Source organism: Doryrhamphus excisus, linkage group LG13 (genome assembly GCF_037039965.1).
Source record: "Doryrhamphus excisus strain RoL-2023G ecotype Guam linkage group LG13, RoL_Dexc_Guam_v1.1, whole genome shotgun sequence".
In the NCBI taxonomy this organism is placed as follows: Eukaryota; Metazoa; Chordata; class Actinopteri; order Syngnathiformes; family Syngnathidae; genus Doryrhamphus; species Doryrhamphus excisus.
The window spans coordinates 3,700,294-3,717,625 of record NC_136369.1 but is presented as its reverse complement, the minus strand read 5'-3'; the positions used below and the strand labels follow the sequence as shown (position 1 = coordinate 3,717,625).

General features: G+C 39.1%; 1 protein-coding gene across 2 annotated transcripts in view; it reads right to left on the bottom strand.

Moving 5' to 3' along the window:
• The window catches only part of LOC131139865 (protein kinase C-binding protein NELL1-like), a 237,854-nt gene that overhangs the window by 50,812 nt on the left and 169,710 nt on the right, over positions 1 to 17,332 (bottom strand). The window lies entirely within an intron of this gene.

Here is a 17,332-nt window from a genome sequence, read left to right as displayed (position 1 = left end):
GTTGAAAACCACCAGGACTGTCAAGGTTGCAAATGTTTTTCCATCAGAGAGTAAAACCTTCTTCCACCTTTCCCATGTTTAGTGCACTCGTGCAAATTCCAAATTTTGTGGCATTGAAGGAGACGAGGCCTTTGAAGATGTTGTCTGTGAAACCCTTCTCTCCCAGATACCGTCTAATGGTTATTGGACTGCAGTCGGCACCACTAACAACCTTAATTTGGGCTGAGAATTGTCCTGTGTCTTCATGGACAGCCAATTGGGTCCTCCGACTCCGGCATTTTTTGGAGTCTACCACTTTTTTGTTCCGTAACCTTCAGGATCTTTTAAGAAGTTTAAAATGACTGTCTTACTGTGTCCAGTCTTATCAGCAATGGTGCTCTGGGGAAGACTTTGCTTGTACAACTCAACAATCCAACAACTCTTTAATGACTCTGCCATCAAGAGATCATGACAGTGTGAGTACCTTACATGGAATCCACATTTTTATCATTTCAATTTAATGGTTGTTTGCAATACATTTCGTATAAATTTCTAATAAATGTGTTGTCTCTCCCATTTTGTCTTTTTATATTTTGAAACTGTATATGTCACCTCTTTGAGATCTAACGAGTATACATACATTCTATATGGATGCTGGCAAAATTAGCACAATACAGTAAAGTCTCGTTATATCGATATCGGTTAAAATGAATTACTACTTATTACGATACTATTTTCATTTCCCGGCAAATTTCTAGTCTTTTATGATATAATTAGCTCCGTTAGTACGATACACGGTTATTATGATAATCCGGTTACTAGGATGCCCTTTTCATCTCCCGCCAGCCAATTTGGTCTGCTTATATCGATACAAAAGCAGCTTAAATCAATCTTTGCTTAAGGATTTCAATACCAAAAAAGAACACGGCGAACGGCTGCTTCCAGTCAACTTTATTTTTCACACTTCCACCACCAGAGTGCAGCACACACAGCGGAAAACACCCGTCCCTCGCGCCTACCCCTCCGGGTGGCAACACCTTCCCTATCGATAGTTCCGGGGTGAATTATGTCCCGGTAACCGGTAATCACAACAGCGTAAGTTTATTTTTATTTACTGTAGTACAAAATGTATTGTAGTACAAAAGCATGCTAGATACGCAATCCATGAACTCAAGGAGAAAATTACATGCCATATCAAAGATCCGCCCACTTTTAATGCAGTTCAGCGCAGGATCGGATATATGGATAGTCCGGTTATATCGGTATTTTTTCCGACTCCCGAGAATATCGATATAACGAGACTTTACTGTAATTTTCTTTTATTGTGTGATTAATTTTAGTGTCATTTTGCATCACTGGGTGTTGCTACATTCCTTGTATATTTGCATTAGGCAAGGCAAATCCTCACCTTATTTTGACTTTGTAATGTTTCCTATACCATATGTGCACAGCATTCTGTTGAAATTTTCCAATTAAATTGCACGGGTGGTTAGCGTGCAAGCCACACAGCTAGGAGACCTGAGTTCGGGCATCTCTGTGTGGAGTTTGCATGTTCTCCCCGTGCATGCTTTTGTTTTCTCCGGGTACTCCGGTTTCCTCCCACATTCCAAAAACATGCTAGGTTAATTGGCTACTCCAAATTGTCCATAGGTATGAATGTGAGTGTGAATGGTTGTTTGTCCATATGTGCCCTGTGATTGGCTGGCGACCAGTCCAGGGTGTACCCTGCCCTGCCTCTCGCCCGAAGACAGCTGGGATAGGCTCCAGCATACCCACAACCCTTATGAGGATAGGCAACATAGAGAATGGATGGAATTTAGCAAGGTATCATATTTAGCTACCTTGACCAGATGAACTGAAATCAGCTCGTCTTGGTGGTATCATGCATCTTTCAAGACCATGTTAAATTCCAAATTGCCCATTGTGTAGCTTGTACCACCGCCCACCAAACTTGTTAGCAAATGACAGAGAGTATTTTCAGTGAGTGACTTTTCTTCACAGCAAGAAGAAAAGCCCCGCTGTGTCTAATACTACGTCGTAGAAATAGCCATTGAAAACTGTGACGGGGAAAAATGTAATTGGTCTATACTAATTACAATGCTCATCAAGTATGTAATACATATCGGGTATGACACAACACATTCAAAAGCACTTTTCAAAATGACATAAATTATTACTCTCATCTGCTACACTTCAACAAAGATTATATTTAATTTCACACCATGTCAGTGCTGCTTAAGATGTTTAATTAATATATTTATGTTTGCATAAAGGTGTTTTCCTGTCAGACGTCCAGGAGGCAAGAAAATGATGACATAATCTTGCAGCAAATGATGGAATAAACAAATAAGGTTATTATTTCTTCCACTGTGTCTGTAGGATTCATTTAAAAACATCATAGGTGATTTGTCATTTCTAAGGTTGAGTGTTAGATTGAGACATGAAAAGACATTTTGTGGCGAGGGAGGAAGGAAAGAAAATGGCCATGGTTAAGAAGAAATATATTGTTGCAATTCAACAGTCGTACTGTATTTATGTCCGTCTGGCATTCTTAAACATGAAGTTGTGGCGATGAATATATTCTGTCTTTGTTTTTGCAATGCAGTGTTTCCAGCCCATTTAAAATGAGGCAAGCGGATTTTGTGTCCTGAAAGATTCAATATTCCAGCTTGCTACTCTTGGGAGTATATAAAGATACATTAAAGCGCTCTCATGAAAAATTACTTTGTAAATGAAAACAATTGTATGCAGTTTACTGTGAAAAGTAGATGACTTAGTAGTAAATGACTTGTTGATGAGATTTGGGAAACAGCTCTACCTCTGAGTTGTAAACTGCTCATTGTGTGTGAAATGGGAAGATAAACAGTATCTCATTTTGATAATCATTCATAACACATCATTAGCTGAGAGCCCTGTGCGTCATGTCAACATGTTTAAGTCCAATATTGTATCACTGTATATTTATCACTAATTAAAGAACTTGAGGGAGTTGCATTACATGCTGAGATTTGCATTTTAGATTAGAAAAATTACATTTTATTGTCAGCCTTTTGCAATACTCAATCCATCATATTGGAACAATAGATGCATTTCTGCTATCCGCTGAATCACTTTTTTCTTTTAATATTTTTGATAATTTGTGTGATAATTGTATCACACAAACCTGCTTTTCAGTATTTTTTCAGACAGCAACATGTATAATTTTTAAAAATGCTTAAATGCCATCTCTTATGTCCCTGCAGTGATCCCATAGCATGCAGTGTTGTGCAATGTGGCATAAACAAAGAATAACACGTGTGTAAAGGTGACTATGGGTGATTTTTCATGTCTTCAGGGCTCTAATAATAGTAAAACTTGTATTTAGGATAGATAATATTCAGTTTGTTAGGGGACCTATTATGCTCTTTTTTCGACCCTTTGTAGTTGTAGACTCCGAGAGCAGCTACACACGATAACCAGCACAGAAAGCACTCTAGTGCTTCCAGAATCTGCACCTATTCAGCTGTATTTATTTGGATTTCCTGGTTCCTGAAAAAAAAAAAAAAAAAAAAAAAACTGTTTGTTTTAATGTGTTCCACCCAGGCCCGCCTCCAGGCACGCCCACTCTGCTGTGGTTGGTCACACTGCCGAGTGCATAGAAACGCTGTATATGAGTTGATAAAAGGTGATTTATCTTTTTACAATGTCCGCTTTTTAACATACAGCCATATGTGTAGGATCCTGAATCCGATCGGAGAGCGGAGACTGTACAGTCCGAAGTTTCTCAAGAAAAGAGGTTACTTCAAGACGTCTCAATGGTAAGTAGCTTTAGCATTTTAGCTATTAAGAAAAGGCTATCCTCTATGCTATAATGCTACACAGACAAGCTTGTTTGCTCCGTGACTTACACAAAATAAACACAGTTTGGAAATAACTCTTCAACATGACCAAGTAACATTATGAACATTACTTTAGCTGATAGGGAATCAGGAACTCCAACCACTTGTGCTTGATGGTGGTGTCTTGTAAACAAATGCGGCGTTCCCTTTCGAGGCTTTGCTAGCAAGTAAACAGCGGAGCGGAGGAGGGCAAAGAGTTTATATAAAATGAGTTCCGCCCCTCTGTGATGTCACAAAAGGAAAGTTTTACCACGCCTTTTGCAACCGAGCGTTTTGAGTCATCCCGAACTTCTTTCAGGGCTCACTTCCAAATATGCAAACCTCATTAACTAAAAGTCGTTTAACACAAGAATACAACATTCTAACTAGATTAATAGGTCAGAAAAGTGGAAAAAGCATAATAGGTCCCCTTTAATATTGAATAATACGTACTGCAGTTAGGCCTGGAACCAATTATCTTCTTCTTCTTCTGCTTCATTGTGACGTGTATGCCCCGCAGAGTGGAGTAGTACTGCATGAATGACCACTTATCGAGTGAGACTAAATGGTTTCATTATTTGGGTGATGTTTGGCGGGACGAAGGAAAAGCTTCGGCGGGCCGGATGTGAAAGGGAACCCAGTTCCTTCATATTTCGTCATTGTTCAGTTCATCTTTTTCTCTATGATTAATGGACTATTCCCAAATTGTTGTTCCTTTTTTTGGTTTATGTTACATACCTCCACTGAGCTGCGTGATAATCAATGTAAGCCAAAAAATCAGTCGTCACACACTGATTCAAAGTGTGCATATGTGGCACAATGTGTGTATAAACAGTGATAGTCATTCATCTTTTCAAGATGTTTTGCGGTGGTGGTCATCAGCAATAGGATTGCATTGTCCTCTCTTTCCTTCCTGTTTTCCATCACCATTAATGTAGCGTACTTCTCATATCGCTTCACGGAAACACTCTGTGCTCTCGACATCCACTTTTTCCAGCTCAACATGGGGAGGAAATCCTCGGGAAGACAAAAGCTAAATAATTTCTGCTGGTTGCTTCGGGCTTTACGCATGCCTCTCATTAATTAAGGGAAATATATTAGTCATGACTCCCACCAAAGCTGTTACATATTCATGAGGAGTGTGTGTCTGATGCGGAGGCAGCCTCAGGTCACAACTTAAAGGTTCAGAATCGGATATAAGAAAATGGTCTTTGACCATAAAGGTCTGCTGTAAGTCACCACATCAGCAATGATGGAATCAACAGGTTCTATTTGCTGTAGTACTTCCTGTATTAAGGTAAAAAGCATCTACTGTTACGGAATTAGTCTGATAAGCTTTGTGGTAGGATTTAAAGCAACATGAATGCGACCTAAAATTAATTACCGTATTTTCCGGATTATAAGTCACACTTTTTTCATACATTGGCTGTTCCTGCGACGTTAGAACTTGCCTTCCTAGATGATGTAATGTCTGTTTTGGTCTGGTGGTTTGCAAAATAAATTACCCACAAAAAGTACTCCAGTGCGACTTATGTATGTTTTTTTTTTCTACCTAATTATGCATTTTTGGCCTTGTGCGACTCCGGAGTGATGTATAGTTCAAAAAATATGGTAATACTGGTAGGCATGTCTTTAAGTAAGCATCTTAATCCTGCTTTAATTACACTCATGAACAAAATTTAAAGACTAGTGAAACTAAATATGCACTGTTGGATCTTAAGGAGGTTCGAAGTAGGGACCAGAAATGGTCAAAACGGGAATGGCACAGAAAAAAATTGAGAACGCAATTGATCATGGTGAACGAGTGGTTAGCACGCAGGCCACACAGCTAGGAGACCTGGGTTCGATTCCCCGCTCGGGCATCTGTGTGGAGTTTGCATGTTCTCCCCATGCGTGCATGGATTTCCTCCCACATTCCAAAAACATGCTAGGTTAATTGGTGACTCTAAATTGTCCATAGGTATGAATGTTAGTGTGAATGGTTGTTTGTCTATATGTGCCCTGTGATTGGATGTAGCCCGCCTCTCACCCGAAGACAGTTAGGATAGGCTCCAGCACGCCAGCGACCCTCATGAGCATAAGCGGTATAGAAAATGAATTAATGCATATTATGAATTGATTGCAAACATCATTTAAACTGACAGAGGTAGGTCACCATCTGAATACAAGTTAAATATATACAAACAAATAAATACAACTTTATTCTACCGTTGTCCCTTGTTTGGTGGTCTCTGGAAATGTTGTGCCATTGAAGGAGACGAGGCCTCTGAAGAAGTATTTTTTTTTGTCAAATGTTTTTTCTATTATGATTTGCATCTGGATCAAATGCACAACCACTGAGGCACTTTGACTGATTTACTTATATGATTACTGAATGAATAAACACTTCAGAGATCTAATTATATCAATACACAATGTTACCGCTTCTACTTCTACTATGAAACACTATTATATCGCATACTAATTATGTTGAAATACTTTGTTAAATCACACACAAATATATTCTGATGATCTGTTAAACAAAGTGACGCTAAAATCTATTTATGAGTGTCCCTCCGTTGTCATATCTGTAACTGCATTATGCTAACTCTATTTTTACATGTCACTTGATTAATGACACATCAGTAAAAGCAGCTTTTATCCGACATGTCTGAAGCACCTGCTGCAGAGGCATATAATAATGAACCGCTGAATAGTCATTTATGGAATCTATCATTTAATGAGTAATAAGAAGTGCATGAAAACAGTAATGACAGGTTGCCCAAGGGTTGTTTTTTTTTTCCCCGACACAATGTTGTCATGCTCATTTTCTGCATTGCCCTTGCTGTTCACCTTGACGTGATGAGAACTCAGTTGAGCTGTGTCCAGGGTCACAGGGGAAAATATATATTGATTGGTTGTCACAGTATTTAGCAGAAAGAGTATAGATTTCCATAAAATTAGTTGCAAAAATATAACATTTTCCTGTCATACACACTTAATGTTAAAGCCAATTATGCGCAGACCCAGCTGTCAATGAATTCCACCTCACACAGCTGCCCTGCAGGACCACTGCATGGAGGCTGAGTGTTTCCAGGTATGAGGGGATTTCTATTCATACAACAGAGTAGTGCGGACCAACCTTTTTAAAGAAAGATTTTATGTGTGGTAGCGGCTGACACTATGGAGAGTTTGTGAGGTCAGAGTGGCAGTAAAAGAAAAATGATGGAGTTGAAGGTCTTGATGGAGGATGCAAATAAATAAATAAAGATATTGCATCATCATAATAATGTTATATTAATGTATTTTGTAATGTATGGTAATGGTTTTATTTCATTTGAACATGCATCAGATTACAACTGAGTGCATCACATAATCAGTTCACAGTTCCACATGTCCAAAAGGAGTAGGAAGAAGCAAAGCTTATTAAATCCTACCCCTCCATCTGGTACTTTTGCAATCAGTAACTGTTACATTTGTTCACTTCCTGCTTTCCAAAATACAGTTTAGGGTTTTTTTTTTTTTTTAATAATGTACCTCGTACCGAAGTACGAGGTGATATGACCATCCAATGCCATAATGGGTACCATAGTAAGTGTCAATATAGTGATATATATAGCACATCATGACTGGTTCAAGACTCTTCATCCTTGTATTTAGCAAACATCAACTGCTTGTATTGTTTCTTGAATTGGCTCATCGTTGTGCATTGTTTGAGGTCCTTACTCAATCCATTCCATAGTTTGATTCCACATACTGAAATGCTATGGCTTTTTAACGTAGTCCTAGCATAGAAGTGTTTCAAATGTACTTCTTCCCTGAGATCATATTTCTCCTCTCTTGTAGAGAAGTATTGGATGACATTTTTAGCTAATTGGTTATTTTTAGCCTAATGCATTATTTTAGCTGTTTGAAGATGAACTATATCAGCAAGTTGAAGTATTTGTGATTTTAGAAATAAGGAGTTAGTATGTTCTCTGTAGGTGGCATTATGAATTATCCTTACCGACCTTTTTTTGCAGTACATTTAGCGAGTGAAGATTGCTTTTATAGTTATTAGCCCATATTTCCACACAATAAGTAAGATATGGTAGAACCAGAGAGCAATAAAGAGTGTGGAGTGATTTCTGATTGAGAACAAATTTTGCTTTGTTCAATATTGAAATATTTCTGGCCACCTTATGTTGTATATTTGTAATATGAGGTTTCCAGCTCATGTTTTCATCTATTGTGATCCCCAGAAATTTATTTTCGTTCACCCTTTCAATGTCCACACCGTCTATTTGTATTTACTGGTGTGTCCTTTCTGCTGTTACCAAACAGCATGATTTTAGTTTTACTTAGGTTCAAGGACAATCTATTATCATCAAACCATCTTTTTAGTGTGACAATTTCTTCTCTGACCTTTCTAATGATTTCGTCTGTACTCCCTCCAGAACAAAAAGCAGTGGTATAATCCGCAAATAACACCAGCTTCAAGTCTTTTGTTACTTTGGAGATATCATTGATGTACAAGTTGAACAATTTTGGCCCCAGTATTGACCCCTGGGGAACTCCGCAATATATGAACTTGCAGATGTGTATTCTCCTAGCTGTACGTGTTGCTTCCTGTCAGCTAAGTAGCTTTTGACCCAGTTCAGAACTAATCTTCTTATTCCATACCTTTCTAATTTAGTTATTAGGATATCATGATTGATTGTATCAAATTAAATATACGTACATGTTTACACTACAACGTATTAGACAATCATATTCATGATATACATGGCAAATGTAAAATGTGCTAATATAGCATCATCTACTTTACTTACAGTAAATAACTGCATAGCCAGATGAAATCAACACTATTACACTCAGGGATGTGACAGGAGAGCACGGTTCGATACCACACTCGATGGTGCGTTGGAATGATTCAGAGTGCAGTGTTGCAAGGCTTTGCACAGAATATATGGCACGGCTCTCCATTTATGGCGGTCCAAATATGTTGACAAGTGCAAGAAAGAGTCGCTCTCTGTTGTCTGTCATTGTGCTGTCAGCCGCGCGGCTACGCATATGAACATTTGCAAATTGCAGACTTTCACCTGTCTCAATAAATAGATCATAAGAGCTGAAACCCAATGAATCGATGAATGGATGATTGATAAATTACCCAATTTATCAACAAATATTTAGATTTTATTTAAAAGGTATATGTCCTCTGATTTCAGACTCTCAAATGTGAATGCTTTTTACATTTCCTTAGTCATCCATGAAAGCAGAATTATTATATTATAATATATTCATACATATCACCATTGACTTTCGAAAACTGCAATCAACATTTTTGCCTCTTTTTTGATATATTCTATATGACTTAACTACTAACTTTTTTGTTTGATTCACATTGTTTTGGAGCTGCACAGTGATCAAGTGGTTAGCATACAGGCAACATAGTTCGATTCCACCCTCGGGCATCTCTCTGTGTGAAGTTTGCATGTTCTCCCCGTGCATGCGTGGGTTTTCTCTGGGTACTCCGGTTTCCTCCCACATTCCAAAAAAAAAAATTATGTTAATTGGCGACTCCAAATTGTCCATAGGTATGAATGTGAGTGTGAATGGTTGTTTGTCTATATGTGCCCTGTGATTGGCTGGCCACCAGTCCAGGGTGTACCCCGCCCCTCGCCCAAAGACAGCTGGGATAGACTCCAGCACCCCCGCGACCCTTGTGAGGAAAAGCGGTAGAAAATGAATGAATGAATGAATATTGTTTTGGGGCTGCACAGTGATCAAGTGGTTAGCACACAGGCAACACAGTTCGATACCACCCTCGGGCATCTCTCTGTGTGTAGTTTGCATGTTCTCCCCGTGCATGTGTGGGTTTTCTCCGGGTACTCCGGTTTCCTCCCACATTCCAAAAACATGCTAGGTTAATTGGCGACTCCAAATTGTCCATAGGTATGAATGTGAGTGTGAATGGTTGTTTGTCTATATGTGCCCTGTGATTGGCTGGCCACCAGTCCAGGTTGTGACCCGCCTCTCGCCCCATGACAGCTGGGATAGGCTCTTGCATGCCCACGACCCTCGTGAGGATAAGTGGTATAGAAAATGAATGAATAAATGAATATTGTTTTCTCTTGGGCCTTACCATTTATTCGATTAATTGAAACAACAACTATAGATTAGTTGACTAAGAAAAGAATTGCTCGTTGCCGCCCTACTAACATGTAAAGAAATTGTGGTTAGCATCCAATATGCTGAATATGTACACCATTATGTCACCATACAATTTCAGGTAGATTATAGCAAGGTCGTGTAGCTCAGTCAAAATGTTGGGTGAGGGTAAGAGCAGAGAGCTGACCAATCAACTTGTCAGTCTTCCCAAATGTTTTCCAGGGCATGTCGCCCAGTGTGTGCTCTCAGTTGCCTTTGTAGCAGGAAGGAGTTGAACATGGCGCCTGTGTGTGGCCTCGCCACTGTTCAACAGCGACTATGCAGACTTTTTGTGTTTCTCGCCACAACCTACATCATTTTGTCAATCCGGGAGCTAAAGGACTGTGTACATGCTGTTCGGTTTTATGACCGCGACTCCCTTTTTAGAATTAAACCTTAGATGCATAAGTGGGTCAAAAATGACCCGGTCAGGTTGTTATCTTGAAATATCTTCGTAATGAAAAAAAATATATATCATTTCATATTCCAGGTATTCCTCAAAAAACATGTTTTTGATATCATGCCATTCCCATTTTTAACTTACCTTTTATCATTCATTCATTCATTCAGTTTCTACCGCTTTTCCTTACGAGGGTCGCGGGGGTGCTGGAGCCTATCCCAGCTGTCTTTGGGCGTGAGGCGGGGTACACCCTGGACTGGTCGCCAGCCAACCACAGGGCACATATAGACAAACAACCATTCACACTCACATTCATACCTATGGACAATTTGGAGTCGCCAATTAACCTAGCATGTTTTTGGAATGTGGGAGGAAACCGGAGTACCCGGAGAAAACCAATGCATGCACGGGGAGAACATGCAAACTCCACACAGAGATGGCCGAGGGTGGAATTGAACCCTGGTTTTACCTTTTATCAATTTTAAGAAATTTTTGTTTTTGTGCTACTACCCCAACCTTCCATAAGTGGGTCAAAAATGACCCGGTCAGGTTGTTTTCTTGAAATATCTTCGTAATGAAAAAAAATTATTTCATATTCCAGGTATTCCTCAAAAAACATGTTTTTGATATCATGCCATTCACATTTTTAACTTACCTTTACGCAGCATACAATGGATCCTCACACTTTCTATTCTAACATGAAATTATTATTGTGTGGTCCTAAATATAATACTAAATATCATACAAGTGATTATTCCTAACTAAAATGACAAAATTGGCATAAAAACACATTGATTCTAGTGTGGGTCATTTTTGAGTGTAGGGTCCAGTCACTCGTGCATCTAAGGGTTAAAGAGACAATAGAGTGTCTTTACAGGGACTGGGGTAGCTAAAAACAAACTTTCCCCCCACCGTTTGTATGCGCGTCCACCTCCTAATGCGAGTTCCAGGTGGTTCTAGAAAGAGGGCGAGGAAGAGAGGCTATAAGGCTGGGGTCCAGGCGAGGACTAAGTGAGTGGCATGGATTGGTGGCCTCCCATGTCCGAGCTACAGGTGGCTGCGCTTGGTCCCTCTCCAGCCGGACGTGCCTGCACTGCCTGGAGATACGTCCTCATCTCAACCGTCTTGCTATCCGAGGCTGCAAAGCTGGATGCGAGCCGTGGGACCTTCGGGATCATCCTGGACTTCTGTGTTCCATTCACCTAAACCACGTGACCGACTGCAGCTGCTGGTTGAGGCCAATCCCACTGCGTACAGCGGCCACAGACGCAGTGATGTCATCAACACCGAGTCGTATATGGCTTCTGAATGCTCACTCAATAGCTAATAAATCTTTCCTCTTAAATGAGATGTTCATCAGAGAAAAAAAAAAAAAATTTGTTTTTCATGGAAACGTGACAAAGAGATGGAGAGTTCATTCATCCGAACAGTGGTAACAATCTTGGAAACATGAATATTTTTCCATACTTGAGTTTCCATTTCCCATATTTTTCTCGACCTGCGCATTTATAAAATCAAATACTTCAAAAACTAAAATGAAATCCATATGTTTCCATATTTTCCATACTTGTGCAGGAAACCTGGCAATGATCTGCCAATGTGCACCTGCCTTCCAACCGTGCTAAAAATAGATCCAAAAACACTGGCCGCAAACAGGTTTGAGTTTTGATCAATTACACAGCAGGTGAAAAAGGACTACATTTGCATCTCTTGCTATTGATTTGTATGTTTTGTTTATCAGCATATATTCTGCATATTCATGAAGTCAAACATAGGACAGACGCAATCCTCCTTGCACTGCGTTAGTAGCTCAGCTTTGAGCATCGGCAAGTTTGCACATGTTTTATACACACAAACTTTTAGCAGATCAAGACCCATATCCACTTCTTTTGCCTCTAGAATTAAAGAGAAGTGCATTCTTTTACTAAATTAAATGGCTCTTATTGTTCAGTTTCCTTAAAATAGCCCGAATGTTATTATCTCTCGTAGCAGGAAAGAACAAGCATCTAATGTAGTTCATTTACGACTCTGCAAATTTTACAGCTCAGGGCCATAAAGCTTGGACTGCAATGTGCTTTAATGAAAGCATGTTCTATTAATGTGTTCTGTCAGTAAGCATGCACAGTGCATTTATATTCCTGGTGTCTCAGCGTGTATTCACCCAGGGGAAAATGGAATCAATGCATCTCTAGAGAACACAAGATGAAGCTTAAAGAACAGCAGTATAACACAGAGACAGAAATCACTCCCGACAGTTGTACAGTCTTCTAGTAAGTGGAAAGAAATTCTCCTTGCATCAAACCTTCATGAGGAGGCTAAATATAAACACTCGCCGCTACAGAGACAATTACAAATGGATGAAAAGACTCCTTCCCAAACCATGTTTGATGGGACTATTAAAACAGCTGGTCCATTGCCAGCCTTGCAATGTGACCCCCATCTTTGGAAAGCTAACATATATGGGGAGGGTTGCCAAGGTTTCCAAGCTTGTCACACCTGAGCTCAACATTCATTACATGTATAATTGGAATTGGATTTGATTAAATTTCCATTAAACATATAATGTGTCTGCGGGGAATGCAGCTTTTTCACAATGTTAGAATTTCTGAAGAGTATATGTCGCAAGTCATGCATGAAATTAATGGCAGCTACTTTTGATCCGTTCTAACAGAGCCCGAGCATATTGTATATGAACTGCAGGTTAGGAAATATTATTGATCAGCAGTGTGTCCACAAGGAGAGAGAAGGTACGTAGATGCATGCGTAGAGCAAAGCCAACAATGCCTGCCATTTGATTATATAGTTAGCCAAGCAAACAGCAAAAAGCAATAGTAGCCCTCCATCGACATATCGGTCACGGTGTCCATCACTTTGTAAAAGTAAGTAACACATAATGTTGTCTGGCTGAGCAATGTTGATCTCGGCTACTAAATGAACCGTGATGCAATGTGTGATAAGGTAAATACTGGTAAACCAGGCCCATGGCTCCCTTCAAAGGATACTATTGCTTCATTTTATCTGTATCTGCGTAAATGATGTGCAAGATATACTCCCATGACTTCAGCTGCCTTTTTGCTTTACTTAATTTGTCAATTACTGGAGTGCAGACTAAGGTCTTCAAAGAGGCCCAGTTTCTACAATGAGCAGTTTGCGCTTGGCCAAGATGATATGATGATGTGACAAAAGCTCTTTTTTTGTTGTGTTGTTATGTAGATAATTAAAAAATAATACAAAGAACCGGTCTCAAAATGTTATCTCGGTTTGATCAGTGACTTCAAGCCTCTGCAGCTACATAATGACAACATTGTTGTAAAACACAGAGTTCATAAGATAAGTACACAGTGCGAGCTGGACATTTTCCACAATCACAGATGGCACATAACTATTATCCAACACATGAAGTCAAGTTCATAATGACCTTCCACAGGGGAAATCACTTGTGTTCTGCCTGCACTAAATCATAGAAAAGCACAAACACCATTTATTATGGCTACTTTTTTTACCAACTATCTACAGTAATCTCCACACATTGTGCAACATTAAGTGTTATTGTATTCATTAATTTACACTTCTTTCTTATACAGTAAAGTCTCGTTATATCAATATCGGTTATAATGAATTACTACTTATTACGATACTATTTTCATTTCCCGGCAAATTTCTAGTCTTTTATGATATAATTAGTTCCGTTAGTACGATACCCGGTTATTATGATAATCTGGTTACTACGATACCCTTTTCATCTCCCGCCAGCCAATTTGGTCTGCTTATATCGATACAAAAGCAGCTTAAATCAATCTTTGCTTAAGGATTTCAATACCAAAAAAGAACACGGCGAACGGCTGCTTCCAGTCAACTTTATTTTTCACACTTCCACCACCAGCGCACAGCACACATACCGATTCCCGCACTTCCTGGTTCACAGGTCATGCTCAACCCGCCCCACATAGCTGGCTAAACACATGCCTGCAACAGAAGAACCAACTGACATAGCATACACACCTATTCCAACAAAGACACAAGCGTACAAATACATGTATTTAATTGTGTTGTATTCAGATATCTTTTTATCGCTTGCAATAATCACTGTTTTTCGTATGTACATGCTGGCGTTTGTGGTTTCTCTCGTGTGTATAGAATCTATACACACGAGAGAAACCACGAACGCAGTTGGTTCTTCTGTTGCAGGCATGTGTTTGGCCAGCTATGTGGGGCGGGTTGAGCATGACCTGTGAACCAGGAAGTGCGGGAATCGGTGTGTGAGCTGTGCTCTGGTGGTGGAAGTGTGAAAAATAAAGTTGACTGGAAGCAGCCGTTCACCGTGTTCTTTTTTGGTATTGAAATCCTTAAGCAAAGATTGATTTAAGCTGCTCGACATTGTTCTATAATATAGAACAATGTCGAGCAGCTTAAATCAATCTTATGCACTCGACATTGTTCTATAATATAGAACAATGTCGAGTGCATTATTGCTCACTTCTAATGCAGTTCGGCGCAGGATCAGATATATCGACAGTCCGGTTATATCGATATTTTTTCCGACTCCCGACAATATCAATATAACGAGACTTTACTGTACTTATTTAGCATAGACATATATACAGAGAATGAAATTATAAAATCGGATCAAGCCATGTCAATTTCAGACTTAAAACAATGTGCAAATTTAAGCCCCACCCACCCATTTCCTGTTAAACAACTTCCACTTCCATTTTTTGCCCCGTCCACTCCAGATAACGATACAGATCATTTAGATGGGTGAACAGATGCAGATGAAGTTAGTGGTGTAATTATTAATTATTCTATTCACAAGGGACGTACAAGACAAAAAAAAAAGGTGTCTATATTGTCGACGACGCGCCGAAGGCCAGGAACAATAATACCTGATGTGTTTGTATTGTCATGTTAATGTGGGACGTCAATAACGTCACTGTGCACACCCTACTGTTCTAGTTAGTGTAACATCTCTTATTATAAGTTTGGGCCACTCCTTTTTACCTGCCTGAGCTATAGTATCGAATCAAATAGCTCAAAGACTGTAATTTATTTCCAAAGCAGTAATTATTTGTAGGTCGGTGTAATATTGGATATATTTCAGTTCACCATGGACAATGCACATGAACAGGCTTTCTATAAATGTGAATGTTCTACATACAATTGCAGAAAGAGGTCAGAAAGTAAATTACAATTGACTATAACCTCGCACCATCAGAAGGAGACAGAAGTGGTGTTAAAATTGCTATTAAATGACATCATATCAGAATTCACCTTCCAGAGAACATATATTATACAGAACATCAAAACTATATTGATATTGATATTTCTTTATATAAAAATTATGGTTAGTCATTGTTATTCATACAATATGAATTGATAAACCCCTCAATATTTTATGCTTTAGTGTTTAACAGTGAAGACAATGTATAATCGGTTCCAAAAACATGAACACAGATTTGACATGCAGCGAAAACCCAAACTCTTCAAACCAATCAACATTCCTTCTACCACAATTTAGAGAAAAAGGAGGGGTGAGCTCTGCTGCAGAGCAGATATTGTTATGGATATGTATTAATTTACTTTAAAATGCTTATTTTAATGTTATTTTGTTTGTGCCCTGTGATTGGCTGGCGACCAGTCCAGGGTGTACACCGCTTCTCGCCCTAAGACAGCTGGGATGGGCTCCAGCACATAGAAAATGAATGAATGAATGAATGTATGACTTCTAGACAATGAACTGTAAAGTACATGATTCTGGATGTGTGTACAGATGTGGCATTTTGACAGCCATGTGCAGCATCTTATACATCTTGACATTGACTTGCTTTGTCTGTCCATTCCCTGTTCCCCAGGAGCTGCCTGCCTGCTTCCATAGAGGTGAACTCAAGTGGAACCACAATTATTGCAGCTTCCTATTGTTTACAGGGCACTGTCAGCTCAAAGGACAGGCTCTTCAGTGAGGCAGATGATAAAAGAGAGAGAAAGAAACAATGTCCAATGACATTTTATTCCTCTGAGGAACAAGCTGTTCAGCATTGCAATATCAAATATCATTTTTTTTAACAGAAGTGTGCACAATATTTGTAGAAACTGAAATAAAAGAACTGTCTAATGACCACACACACACATATTCATAAAACTGTCCATTAATGAGTGGTTTTGATTTTCACACAATTGTATAATGAATGGACATCAAATGGAATGTAAGAATAACCACAAGCCTATTAGTATATGCCATTAAAATGTATTGCATATTCATGCAGTGCAGTCCTTGTTAAAGAACAGAACATTATGCAAAAATACTGAAATGTTGATCAATTGGACATGTGCATGCGACAGATTAGAGAACATCAAATTAAGTTCACCTGTTAAGGTTATGGTCAATTTGAAGTTAATTATGAAATTTCACCTAAAAAGCCAAATATTGCTCCTTGACAGTTATGTCAATTGCTTGTACAATACCATTTACACAATACATGAAAGTATATGACATCTAAATCAGATTTTCCCGAGTCGGATACTCCACTTCACGGCGGTTCAATTATCTATGCATATCATATTACAATAATTCTGAATTTGCAGCATCAAAAAAGATGTACAATGCGCCAAATACAGGAGCTTGTGTGCTGCCGCCGTCGGGCACTATAAGCACCATCACTCACTTTTACTCACATGCAATAGATGGGAAAAGGATTTATTTATTCCAGCAGCTTGACTGTTTGTTCTGGTCTGAGTCAGCAGCTCAGGACATTTTACAAGCTGTAAAATAGATTGATTGTACATCTACAAGTCTTGTCCGTGCTAGTTCAAGCTAATTAAAGTACATGATCGGCAGGAAAAACAAAGTAGCAACCACTTAGAAAACTACTTTTTCTGAACCGACACAGTAAACCTAGCTGCTAATGAAAGGCGGTTACAATATGGTGTATGC